Source organism: Eublepharis macularius, chromosome 1 (genome assembly GCF_028583425.1).
Source record: "Eublepharis macularius isolate TG4126 chromosome 1, MPM_Emac_v1.0, whole genome shotgun sequence".
Taxonomy (NCBI): Eukaryota; Metazoa; Chordata; class Lepidosauria; order Squamata; family Eublepharidae; genus Eublepharis; species Eublepharis macularius.
This window is the reverse complement of record NC_072790.1, coordinates 131,944,220-131,957,888: the sequence shown is the minus strand read 5'-3', so window position 1 is coordinate 131,957,888 and position 13,669 is coordinate 131,944,220. Positions and strand designations below refer to the sequence as shown.

The 13,669-nt window shown below is 42.5% G+C and overlaps 1 long non-coding RNA gene across 1 annotated transcript; it reads right to left on the bottom strand.

Moving 5' to 3' along the window:
• Positions 1-12,391: 12,391 nt before the first annotated feature.
• LOC129323491 (uncharacterized) lies at positions 12,392-13,310 on the bottom strand. Its single transcript, XR_008596459.1, has 3 exons — positions 13,204-13,310; positions 12,550-12,702; positions 12,392-12,454 (listed from the first exon to the last, which is right to left on the bottom strand). It is a non-coding gene; the product is annotated as an uncharacterized LOC129323491 (long non-coding RNA).
• Between the last annotated feature and the right edge of the window lie 359 nt (positions 13,311-13,669).

Genomic DNA, 13,669 nt, shown 5'->3' with positions numbered 1-13,669 from the left:
TAACTGCTGCAATCCTGCCCAGCCATGACAAGTTCAATCTATTCCATTTGATCAAGTCTCTCTCTATCTGAATCCATAATTTTTCATAATTATTCTTGAACAAATCTATATTTTTTGCAGTCAGCTCAACTCCCAAATATTTCACCTTACTAGTTACTTCACAATCCGTTGTTTCCATTAACAATTGTTGTTTCTGCTTAGTCATGTTTTTGCATAGTATCTTTGACTTCTTTTTGTTAATGAAGAAACCTGCCAAGTCTCCAAACTCCTTAATCTTATCTATCACTTTTGGCATGTTCTCCAGTGGGTCTTCTACAATTAACATTATGTCATCTGCAAATGCTCTGACCTTATATGAATAGTCCTTTATTTTTATTCCTCGTATTTCCTCGTCTTGTCGTATTTGTATCATCAGAATCTCCAATACTAAAATGAACAACAATGGAGATAACGGGCAACCTTGTCTTGTTCCTTTACTAATCGTCAATTTCTTGGTCAGTTCATCATTCACTACAATTGCTGCAGTCTGGTCTCTATAAATTTCCTTAATTACTTTGACAAATCTTTCTCCCAGTTGTAGCTTTTCCATAGTGGCAAACATAAAGTCCCAGTTTAAATTGTCAAACGCTTTTTCAGCATCTACAAAGAAGAAACCAACCTCTTTGTCACAACGCTTGTCATAATATTCAATAGCATTGATCACTGTCCTTAAATTATCTCTTATTTGTCTGTCTGGCAAAAAGCCTGCTTGTTCCTCCTCTATAACTTCCGAGAGCCACCCCTTCAATCTCTCCGCCAATATCTTCGCAAAAATTTTATAGTCATTGTTAAGTAGTGATATAGGTCTGTAATTTTTCACGTTGGTCAGGTCTTGGCCCTCTTTTGGGATCAATGATATATTCGCTTCACTCCAAGTATCTGGAATCCTTTGATCCCTAAAAACTCCATTCATCACCTCTTTTAGGAATGGTGCCAGTTCATTGGCCATTATCTTATAAAATTTAGCCGTAAGTCCATCTGGCCCTGGCGCCTTTCCTAGATTTGCGGATTGTATTGCCTTACTTATTTCCTCATCAGTTACTTCACTGTTCAACTTATTTCTCCAAGCTTCCGAGATTTCTGGAAGTTTGGTTTTCTCCAGATATGATGCTATTGATTCTTTGTTTACTTCTTTTTTATTATACAGCTTAGCATAAAATTTATAAAAGGCTCTACTAATGGTAGTCTGCTCCAAGTATGTTTTATTTTCTTCACAGATTTTATTTATTGTTTTCTTTTCCCTTTTCTTCTTCAATTGCCATGCCAAATATTTCCCAGGTTTATTGGCACCCTCAAACGCTTTTTGATTCAATCTTTTAAGGTTCCACTCCAATTCTTTATTACTCATTGCTGTTAGCTGTTCTTGAAGAATTTTGATTTCCTGGTATATTTTCTTTTTTCCTGGTCTCTTTTTTAACTGTGCTTCTTTGGCTTTTATTTTCTCCTCAATCTCTTGTCTTTTCTCCTCTTTCTTTTTCCTTGCTCTACCATTTAAGTCCATTAGTATGCCCCTAACAACCGCCTTGTATGCATCCCAAACTTTGTTGGTTGGTACTTCTTTGTTCACGTTGTATTGTATGAAAAACTTTGTCTCTCTTCTCAATATTTCCATATTCTCTCTTTCCTGTAACAAGTCCTCATTTATTCTCCAGGCTTTCCTTTTTCTCCTTTTTCCAAATTTCCATATAATTGGGTTGTGATCTGAGCCTACCATCGGCATTATTTCTACCTCCTTAGTCCATAACGCTAAGTCTTTTGAGGCCCAGATCATGTCAATTCTTGATAATGTAAGATGCCTTGCAGAATAAAAAGTAAACTGTCTGGTTTTAGGATATTCTCTCCTCCATACATCTTCGAGAGTCTCTTGTTGAATCAACTCAAAAAAAAGCTTTGGCAATAGTCCTCTTTTCTTTTGTGCTGTTGTAGTCTTTTTGTCTAATTCCAAATCTGTCACTCCATTGAAGTCTCCAGCAAGAATTATCTGGTCATATGCAAGATCGTCTAAATGCTTCCTTAAATCCTCAAAGAAGCTTTCCTTTGCACCATTAGGTGCATAAAGTCCGACTACCAACACTCTCTTTAAATTCCAATTACATTCCACTGCTACAAATCTAGCTTCCACATCTCTCATAACAAATTTTGGCTGCAGCTCCTCCTTTATGTACAACACCACTCCTCTTTTTTTCTTGTTGGAGGCCGCTACAAATTCTTTGCCCAATTTTCCAGATTTTAAATATTTTACATCCTGTTTTCTAATATGGGTCTCCTGCAAACAAACAATATCACATTTTTGTTTTAGTAGCCAATGAAAAATATTTTTCCTCTTATTCGGTGAGTTTAGTCCATTTACATTCCAAGATAATACTTTACACTCCATATTCATAGTTTTGTTGGTAAGTCTTTTTCATTGTCCTTAATAAATCGCTCCATCTCCCGCTCAGATCTGATGCGTTTTTTTGCCCCTCCAAACTCAAAGGACACTCCTTCCGGTAGCTCCCATCTGTACCTAATATTCATGTCCTTCAAAGTCTGAATTAGCACTTTATATTTTTTCCGGTCCAATAACACTGATCTGGGCAGTTCCTTCATTATAATAATCGTCTTGCCATCAATCTCCAATGGATCTTGAAACTGTTTTGTCACAATCCTCTCTTTCATGTTTCTAGTTGTAAACTGCACAATCACATCCCTTGGTAATTTCCTCTGGGTTGCAATTCTCGAGTTCACACGGTACGCCACATCTAGGATAGCCACAACTTCCTCCTCCTCCTTCCCCAGGTATTCAGCCAACACCTCAGTCATCTGTTCTTGCGCTGACTTTCCTTCCACTTCTGGCAAGCCACGAAAACGTAGCTGCTTCTCCATATGTTTAGTTTCTGCAACTGACATTCTCCCCTTCACCAATCTCATCTCTGTTTGTTGCGTGTCTGCTAAATTCTCCATCGCGTCTTCTACTGTTTTAACTCTCTGCTGCGTTCCTTGTAGTTCACTTCGTATTGTTTCCATACCTTTTTTCACTTCTGACAGCTCCGATTTTACTGTCTGTGTAACCTCTTTAACCTCTTTTATCAGCTCCAATTTCGTGTCCTTAAGTTCTTTAATCATATCTAAAAGTTTTTTGTCCAGGTTTTTATCCAGGTTTTCTATTGCCGATTGCCACTCTTTTTTTGACATCGTGGGGCTTGCTTTAGCTCGCTCCCACGAATCCGCTCTCTTCCTTAACTCCGTGGCGTAAAATTTAACGTTTTTCTATTTTAAATGTCCCGGTCTTCTTATAGAAATTAAGTTTTAAAGAGTCCAAAATGTCGGGCGTCTTTTCTCTATGGTTTCTCTATGATTTTGTGATCCAAGATGGCCTACTTCCTCTTCCGCTGAAGCCGCGACCCTTCCCCTTTCAAAAATGGCGATTCCCTACTTCCTGCCCTCCAGCAAGGGCCGCTTCTCTCCAGCCACTCTATTGTTATTACGCACTTCCTGTCTCCCGTCTTCCCACAGCAGATCTCGCGATGGTGTCTTTTTCTCACAGCTCCAAAGCCACAGGTATTCAAAACAATAGTCCCATTTCTTTAATAACTTCTTTAAACTTAGTCTCTTTTTAAATTCGATTCCTGCCGAGTCTTCCCCTCCTTTTCACTAGTCTGTTGCAGTTTAAAAATCTACTTTTTTTCCTCTCTGTTTTTATCAATCTGTCCCGTCTCAGAAGATAATGATCTTTACCTTCTCTTCACTTTTCTCGGGTTGTAATCGCTGTTTCGATTTTAAGTTCTCCTCTCAGCTTCTTCCCCCAATCGATGCTTGGGTATGTAGGTCTTATGCCAGCCGAATTGGCCCCAAAACTGCCGCAGAGATTATAGCCGACCCGTCGCAAGGTGGGACCTCAAGGATCGGGGGGAGACTCGCTGTGTAGAGCCCCCCCTCGTCCGAGATCTAGCTCACCCTAGGGTCTTGAGCGTTCTTTGCCTGCTCCCCGCCTGAGAGCAGTCGGCCGCGGGCTATTTTCACCCCGCCGGCCGGTTAAAACGGCAGTCCGGTCAGCTCCGCAAGTGGAGCTGCGTTAGACCTCCATGGATCCCAAACAGGAAGTCAAGAATAGGAGATTTTTGAGCCCCTGCCAAGTTGCCATACATGGCTGGTTGCCAGCATCTGGCTTCACAGTTTCAGATTGCTCCAGCCAGCTATAAAACATGTAGGTCTGCCACAGCGTTAAGAGCATTGTGATTTTAGTAGAAGAATTAGAACTTATCATTTCACACCTTGCTTTTGGTCCTTGAGTGGCTGTCGCATGGATATCCCTCCTTCATTACTCCTTTTCTATTGCTGATCCTTTACTGCAAGAGTAGATACGAGAAAAGAAGGAAGGCTACATAAGGCATTGCATAAAGAAATTGTTAACCCGATCCCCACATTATTAACAGCATATTAGATGACCTTTTAAAAACAGTGAAATGGAAAGGCTTGGTTATCAGACTAACTGGTATTAGTTGTAAAAGTGATAAAAATAGTAAAACTAAATTGCTACTTCAGCTTATTAACTAGGCCTTGCTAACATATGACAGTTAAGGTTGCCAAGTGGGAGTAAAAGAGGAAGCAGTAGATTTGGTGCAGCTGTTTGCCCTAATCTTTTTTACTTCTCCTGTCCACACAGGCACTGTGCTGATCAATGGATGCCAGATGTAGAGCAACTAGTTAGTGCCCTATATTATTCAAATGAAAGGGCATTGCTGCTGCATTCCCACTGGGCTTGTTTACTGTTTTATCTTTACAAGTCACTCCCCTAACTGACTCACTTTGCCAGCTCAAGTTGTTACTAGATTTGCAATTGAAGGATGAAGTAAATATTCTTTGCATCACATTGACTCACCACCAGTCAGTGTGTGTTGTAAACTTTTTTGTGTCACTTGTGGTTTTTTGACTAGCTGCTGTTCTGTCAATCTATTCCACTTGCTCATTCGTGTCCACTTCAAAAGCACAGGTGTAATCACAGAGTATTACAAAATTCTGAAGAATTTCTCCATGGTTTTCAGAATACATTCTATAAGAACTTGCTGAATACTCACCAAGGCCTTGTAAAGTGGTTCAGTGTTATTTTACTAAAGGGTCAACTGAGGTCAAGAGAAAGTATATGAGTAATCCAGTGTTAGGAGACAGGTCAACCAGAGGCAAACCAAGACATCTGATACTTTAAAACATTTAAAGTCTTGGGTTGCCTCTAGCTGACCTGTCTTGGCTTATATGGCTATATAGTCAATGAAAGTTACACACATCAGGGTGTTTAGGTAGCAAAATGGAATGACGGTCAAAAGAGATGGGAGACAGAGATGAGATTCCTTTTGAAAGAGAGTTCAAATTCTCACTTGTAGAGTGGAAAAAATGGCTCCAAACACCCAAGTGCTCAGTACTGTGACACTGGAGGGCAGGGTTTGCCTCCCATTGCCTGTGTACTTCATTTTTTAAAAAAATTAGATCCCTTCCTTCACTTTACACATGATTAGGCAGACCCATAAACAAGCAAGTTTTTCTCTGTGTTCTATATAGGCCAGAAGAAAGATATTCTCATAGAAAATTCTGATCTCAGCATACCTTTCTACAATTCACAAATCAAAATAGAGACACTTTCTTATGTACTTGTAAAATCCTTATAATCACATCACAGATCAGATTCTTAACATCTTGCTGTTCATTTACTGCCCTGAATTAGCTGCTCAGGATATATTAACAAACTGATTTTATTAATTGATTAAAAATTAAGAATATTAAATTTCACAGTCGAGCTAATCATGCTTATTATTGAGTAATAAACTGCAACTCAAACCTGTTTTATGTTCCCTATTAGCAACAAAGCCCATTGTGGGAAAAATACAACGGGCTCTAGAAAGGGGAAGGAGGGCAGGCAGGCATTCCTTCCTCCTCCGTCACTGATCCCGGCTGGATGAAGGCAGGGCGGACAGACATGGCCACCTCCTCTGCATCTGATCCTGGCTGAGTGAAGGGGGTGGGGTGGGCATTGCCACCTGCTCTGTGCCTAATCCCATCTGGGTGAATGGGGGGTGGGCATTGCCTCCTGCTCCGCACCTGATCTTGGCTGGGTGAAGAGGGGGCAGGCATTGCCTCCTGCTCCACACCAGATCCCGGCTGGGGGAAGGGGAGGACAGGCATTGCCACCTGCTCCACTCCTGATCCTGCTGGGTGAAGGGGAAGGTCTTGCTGCCTGCTCTGCGCCTGATCCCGGCCAGGTGAAGCGGTCATCAAAAACACTTGTTTCCAGGTTGTAGCTTCATCAGGGGTTGGTAGACCTTGTCGACCTGCATCAGTACTCACAACAGCAAACTCTCATGTGTCAGTATGGCACACCCACTGAACTGGCCTTGCACAGTTGGCAAGGTCTACTGACCCCTGATGAAGCTACAACCTGGGAACAAGCATTTTTGATGACCGGTTCCTTGTTGGGTCAGTGGCTCTTTGATTTCCATCTGCTTACGTCCACCTGCAAACAAAAAGGAAAAAAGAGAATATGAGTATTTATTACCCTTTGGAAGATTAAAAGTGGATACTTACCTGTCTTTGTCTAGAGACTCCTTTGGGACTACTCTGACACCTTCTCACCTTCATACAAGAGGATTTCAGTTTGAATGTAACATTGTTATATGGAATATTGTTTGGCTGTTTGCCCCTTAGGTATTTAAATGTCATCCTTGCAAGCAGTATTTTGTACTGAAATTTTGTATGAAGCTTATATGTAAAGAGATTTCTGTATTTATATATTTATTCATATTTATTAGCACTTTGCACTTTGGCACCTTAAAATTCAAAAATATATTTATAAAAATTTATATCTTATAACTTTTTTTGATTGTCTTGGTCCCTTAGGTGTGGTTCGCCACTGTTAGTTCAGGCAGTCGGTACTAAGGGAGCTTCTGTTTGTTTTTTGTTTCCCCCCACCCAATCCCAGCTGGGTGAAGGGCAGGTGGGCATTGCCACCTGCTCTGCACCTGATCCCAGCTGGGTGAAGACAGCAGGCGGGCATTGCCATCTACTCCCCTCCTGATCCTAGCTGGGTGAATGTGGGGGGAAGGCTTTGCCACCTGCTCCCCTCCTGATCCCAGCTGGGTGAAGGGCAGGCAGGCATTGCCACTGCTCCGCTTCTGATCCCAGCTGGGTGAAGGCAGGGGTTGGGCATTGCCACCTGCTTTGCTCCACGCCTGATCCCGGCCTGGGCTTCCCACCATGGTGCACTTTCAGGAGGTCTGGCTGCCTCATCTGAGCTTCCCTCCACAGCAGCGCTCTCTGGAGGAGCACCAGGGTAGGAAGTGAGTTGTCTTGAATACGTTTAGCCTTTTATATAATAGGATATGCGGATAAAGTAGCAGGGAATGGAACAGAAGTTGTAGATTGGCATTTTTTTCAGTATGTGCATATTTGTGTGTACACCACAGTCAAGTTGCATCTGTGCTCCATTCAGTGATTAAATTTCTAGAGAACTTGGTGAGGGAGTAAAAATGGGGATATGACACCTTAGCAACTCTCATTCATATTTCCCAAGAGCAGAAAACAAGGGCCGTTGTCACACGGGCTTTTATTTAGCGCTAAAAAGTCGCAAAAATGGCGCAATTTCCCGGCAAAAACCCACCTTGAAGCGATTTCCTCATTCCAGGTTTTTTCCCAAAGTTTGCGTTATTTTGCGGCTCAGTGTGAACGCCTGACATCGATGTCTTTCGCATCGCCACGCCATAGACCCACCCCTTCATTTCCTCAATCCCAGAATCCATTTCTCCCGCGACGCCCCTTTTTTTTTTATGTCCTTATGTCGCCATAACGACATAAAACACTAAAAATTCTCTGCAGAAAACAAGAAAAAGCGACCGAATTGCAATCGGAGTACTGTTCCTCATTTTCTAAAACCACACCTCGCGAAAGTTGGCCCTTTCCTGCAATTTTGGGAGTGTTTTTCACCTAACGATATGATAAAACGTTGTTGTTTTTTTGCGCGGGAAAGTTTGAAACTCTGCAAACGTTGGAGCAGATTCCCACTTTCACTCTTGCGTTGCCGATAGGAGCTTTGGAGTGGAAGACCGCAGCAGCATCCAACAGGAAAAAACTGTTCGTGTGCACACGGTTATCATATTGTTCATTTAAAACCAGTAGATTTGGAAGCAGAGACAAGAGTGAAAGGTGAGTATTCGAGGGATTGAATTCCCTTCTTTTGGGAATTTGCAAGGGGATGGCAGATCTGCTCTCTAGTAGCCATTATTTTTTGGCCTCGAACTCCACCCTGCCTCAATATCCTTTAACCAATTGTGCAAAATTGAAACAAGTAAACAGACCTTTTTTCCCAATGAAACTAATTTCCCACGGGCTAGAAGACTTGTGTTGTGTTTCTTTTTGGAAAAAAAAAAGGCTTCACGTAACATTTCTCACTGCACAGAGATAAGCAGATTCTTTCATTGTGGAGGAAGAACTGGGGTTTGTGATTCATGATGGTTGTGTTCCCAACAGACATGGAGAGGAACTCACTATCCCTTTACCCTTTTTTTAAAAAGGAAATAAAAATATTTTTTCATGAGAGGAGTCATGAATCACATATAGTTTTCAAGTGAAGGGATGTTCCAGGTTGGTATTCCACTGCCTCTCTGGGCAACCTTTACCTTGGATAGAATAACCCCAAACACATAACAACCCAAACCTACCTGCTTTTTTTCCAAAAACTGTTTGAATAGTGCAATCAAGGGACATCCATATCAGGACCTAACATGCTGTAACCCTGTTGATAAAGCACTACGATGAAATCTTTACAGAAAATGATCTTTTTTTGGTCCTCTTTAAAAAGCCCCAACTGAGGAACAATGCGAACCAATGTTGCACAGCAACAATGAACCAAATAACAGGTGCCCTTGTGGAAAGTATTACGGTGTGGTCTCGAGAAGAGGTGGGAAGAGTGACCCCTCCCCCTTTAAAGCAAGGTAGCGATGCTCCTGGAAATTTACATAACACCTATAATTAGGCATATACAACATGTGCACAACATGTTTCTGAATAGTTGTGTACAGCCATGACAGAGACATCCGCCTCAGAAAACCAAACCATGGATCGCCGCAGACGACTGCGTCCCACACACCAAGAACTCTGGAGACAATCAACTTCCCACTCTTCTCGAAATGAAACCATGTTAATAGAATTGCATTATGGTATTTCTGTTGCTTTACAGGATGGCGTACATGGGTGAGATCGGCCTTAAGAGGGGGCTTGCATGGAGACATAGAGAAATCATGGACCTTCTTCACTTCTGGGGAGAGGAGAAGATCCAAGAGGCACTTAGAAACACTCACAGAAACCTTGATTATTTTGTCAAAATTGCAGAGCAGATGGCTACCAGGGGCCACAGAAGATCGGCTCTTGAGTGCAGATCTAAGACCAAGACTATGCGGTTGGAGTATAAAAAGGTGGTAGCACACAATGGCAGGTCGGGCAATGCGCCTATCACCTGCCCCTACTACAGGGAGCTCGAGAGTATACTTAGAGGCGACGCAAGCGTGCACCCAAAGCGCCTGGCACGAAGTATGGTGCTTCAGGTGGTGGGTCAAGTGCGCAATGAACCAGTGGAGCTTCAGGTGGGATCGGAGGAGTTGTTTTCGCATGACCTGGTTGCTGTGAATGCAGGCAACCTAAGGATTTCCTCACCTTGCCACTCCGGTAAGATCAAAATACAGCCTGTCCACGGTTGGGACATAGTGGTTCGTGCACGTGTGCTATGGTTTACTTGATTGGGGGAAGGGAACACCTATCCTTAGGATTGCCACGTCAGTGTGGCGAGTTATCATTTCCGCAACTAAACTGTGGTTTTTTCTCAAAAATGGCCACTCAACGGTGTCACCCTGAAGTCACACAGTTGAACATGAGTATTGTCTTGTTTCACGTTTGAAAAGAGGCACTTCTACGGCCAAAACAACAGGATGACATGGTGATTTTTTCACAACTTAATATAAAGCCTCATTGCTGAGGTGGCGTTCTTTGCTCACAACTGTCTCTTACTTCTGCAGATATTGTTGACGCAATTGATGAAATCAGTTACTGTGAGGCTGATATGGATTCCACACCAGACGGTCTTCTGGAAGAAGGTTTGTTAATTGGAATAGAACTTATTCTTCAAAATGGTCCTTTGTACTGCACAATTAAAGTGATTCTGTTAACCATTTGTGATGCTTAGACAAACACTGCCGCATTAGCAGAGTGTCTCGAAGATCACTGGCATCAACATGATTCTCTTCAGACATTTGATAATCTTTCATGGGAAAAATGAATCCCCGGAAATGTAGAATGGCCAGCATGGTATATTGGGGCAGCAATCATTACAGGTTATGGTCCTGTGATCAGCCATCAGGATGGCTTACGCAGTATAATGCTGATGAATCATGGACTAATGGATCCATGTTCAAGCCTAATTTCACCTCATCATGTGGGACATGCTCCCTTATAGGGACAAAATTTTTATTTGGTTGGTTCCAAGAAACACACAATTAACATGTCATTTAATTTCTGTCTGCAGACGTTGAGGAGCACAACAGCTTAATTGGTGATCCGTGCTGTGGAAAGGAGAACAACCCACCCTGTCAGCAACCAGAATCAACTGGTAAGTTTTGTTAGATCTATCTGTTAATTGCACTATCTGTCTGTGATTTTTAATTCATCGTGTACTGTTAAAAATGTGGTGACGGATCCTTGAGCAGTGTCACTCAAAGTTTTGTATCGCTTAAAAGAAAATTCCTTAAGGGGCTTCACCTCAACATGAAATATCATGGACATGGAGGTGCACTAACATGGATGTAACCATCAACCTCTGATTTAAGAAGTCAAATCAAAAAGAGTCCAGTGGCACCTTTAAGACTAACCAATTTTATTATAGTATAAGCTTTCGAGAATCAAGTTCTCTTCATCAGATGCCTGATCAAAACTGTGCAGAGGGGGTGCACTTCATGGAAGAGTCTAGTTCAGAGATCTCTTGCTTGATCCATTGTTGCTTGCTGAACATCAGTCCAATGAGGTGAATTAAGAGTTTCCTGGATAAGGTGTTGCATAGTTTTGATCAGGCATCTGATGAAGAGAACTTGCTTCTCGAAAGCTTATGCTATAATACAATTGGTTAGTCTTAAAGGTGCTACTGGACTCTTTTTGATTTTGCTACTACAGACTAACACGGCTAACTCCTCTGGATCTATGATTTAAGAAGTGTGTTCTATCTTGAGAATGGCACGTGCTCACTTAATGTCCCTTTATAAGTTATTCAATTGGAGCTTACAGGGAGGAAAAGTGTCAAATGGATGTGTCATTCTTAGCATGTTTTGTGTTATTTTTCTAACTGTCACCTGACATTGCCACTTCTTCACAGCACAAGACAAGTCTTCTCCTCCTGTTCCTGCAGAGGCACTCTCTCCAGGAACACAACTGGCAAACATCCGTGGTCGTAGAAGGCGCACCCACGCGATCAATGATGCTGCCGACAAGTTCCTGTCTCAGGCGTCCGAGGAACACCGAGAGGAGATGGCACTGCGTCAGAAGGAGCAGCTTGAGATGAGAAAGTGGCGTGAGGAGGAAAGCAGCAGACAACTTCTATTCTTGGAGGAGACACGTCAAGAACGCCGGATGTTCCAGGAGTCCTGGTCCCAGAACATTGATGTCATGCGTGCTGCTGTGGGAACACTACAGACATTGGGAGAGGCCATCATGCGGCAGCAGTCTAAAGTGGGTCAAGGGGTGGCTATCATGCCCAGTGGCCAACCCATGAGCAATGTTGAGGAAAATAGAAGAGTTTCAACTAAGAGATCATGTGTTGGGAGGTCCAGGGACAGATTAACACTATAAATGATCAGTGATCTATCTTGACACCTCAGTTAAGTGAGGGGGTGGAGTGTTTATAATTGTTGTTCCTTAACAAACCGGTTTTTCACTTTTTTCAATTCCCCCCCCCAAACCTAATAAGACAGACAGTAATCTCTGTGTGAAATAACAATTCTATATTTTTTGAAGAAAATTTTTTTATAGGAGAAGAAGCAGAAAACAGTTAGCAAACATTGAAAATAAAATAACTATTTACAATTTGAAAATGGCTTTTTTTGGTGCCTGGTGCTAGGGTGGCATTGCCCAACAAACATAACTAGAAGGACAGAAACCAAAGTGTGATACAATTCTATGTTTGAGGTGGGCCAATTTTTCCTAAAGCTGCAGAAACGAACAAGAGTCAAAAAACATTGTGTCTTGAAAAAACTATTTACGATTTGTAAAATGCTTATTTTAGCTGTGTGCGCTCATGGGGTGGCATTGGCCACACGCTGCTCCTGTCGTTGACGCTCCATGAGCTGCAGCCGGCGGCCACGTCTCCTGAATCTAGCCTCCAACGCATTGAGCTGGTCCTGAATTCTGTTTACTGATAAACAAACGAAGCAAACGTGGATGAGAAAAAAAAACAATCCAGAGGAGATAATGGGAGGGGTTTGATCAAGGAAGTGGGGTGATACCTACTGGAGGAAAATAAACGCCCTTCCATAGAGCGGAGTGCTGTATATATGTTCTCCAAACTGGAGTCTGATGGGGAAGGGCGGCGGGTGGATTGTCCACTGTTTGAGGCCCCATGTCCACCTTCCTCTGCACCATGATCTTCCTCTCCAACCATTCCTGACAAAGGAATGGAAATATTTATGATTCGGTATGTAATGGGTGCCTTCTCAAGCCAAAAAACAGAATTTTGTGGAACTTTCCAAGGTGCAAATGCAAAAGATCTTTACATCTTAAAGAGAACGAGGCACCCCCATTGGGAAACATTGCTTTTATGAATTCTAACGGTGAAAAATAACAAAGTTTCACATGTTTACTGACAGTTGAAATGTCTCTTCGCCACGTGGGATGACGGCATAATTTGCGTTGCAGAGACTGCAGTTGTAGAAATACAAGAAATCATATTCTTCCTACTCATGGCCAGACACTTAGGTTAAACCCTGAAACCCTTTCATGCTATTAAAAAAAAATAGCTGCTCTACACAGTGCAGATTTGAAAACATGTGAACTGCCATGAGAAGTGGTTGTCACATGGGGACCACATAGCTGCTCATGCCGTTTGATTAATTTTGATTCCCAGTTTTAATAAAATTTTAACTTGGGGACCTTCCCCGGACTCACCATGGTCAACCTCCTCTGCTTGCTCCACACCTTCACCAACTTGTCTCCCTTCATCTGCGCTCTGTGGCACTTCTTCCGCTGCTTCCAGGGCCTCTCTTCCCCTTTGCATGGCTGAAATAACAGTTGAGCGCTGATAAGTTGATGCTGTGAGGCGTCGTTAATCGAAATCTCTCTTTACTGACTTACTGAAATTCTTGATGTGAGGAGGGGGGGGCGCTCACCTAAAGCTCAGAGTTTAACACTATGAGGAGGGGCCAGCAAAGGCGGCACAAATCTAAATGGTGACATTGTCTGCCCGGAAGGAATGGTAAACTCACAGTGCAATCCTATGCAGAGTTACACCAGTCTAAGCACGTTGAAGTTAATGGCCTTAGACTGGAGCCACTCTCCATAGGATTGCACAGTCAGTCTTTAACATGGGGGATACAATTGTTGATCCGCACTTGGCACGTTCGACATTGTTGCC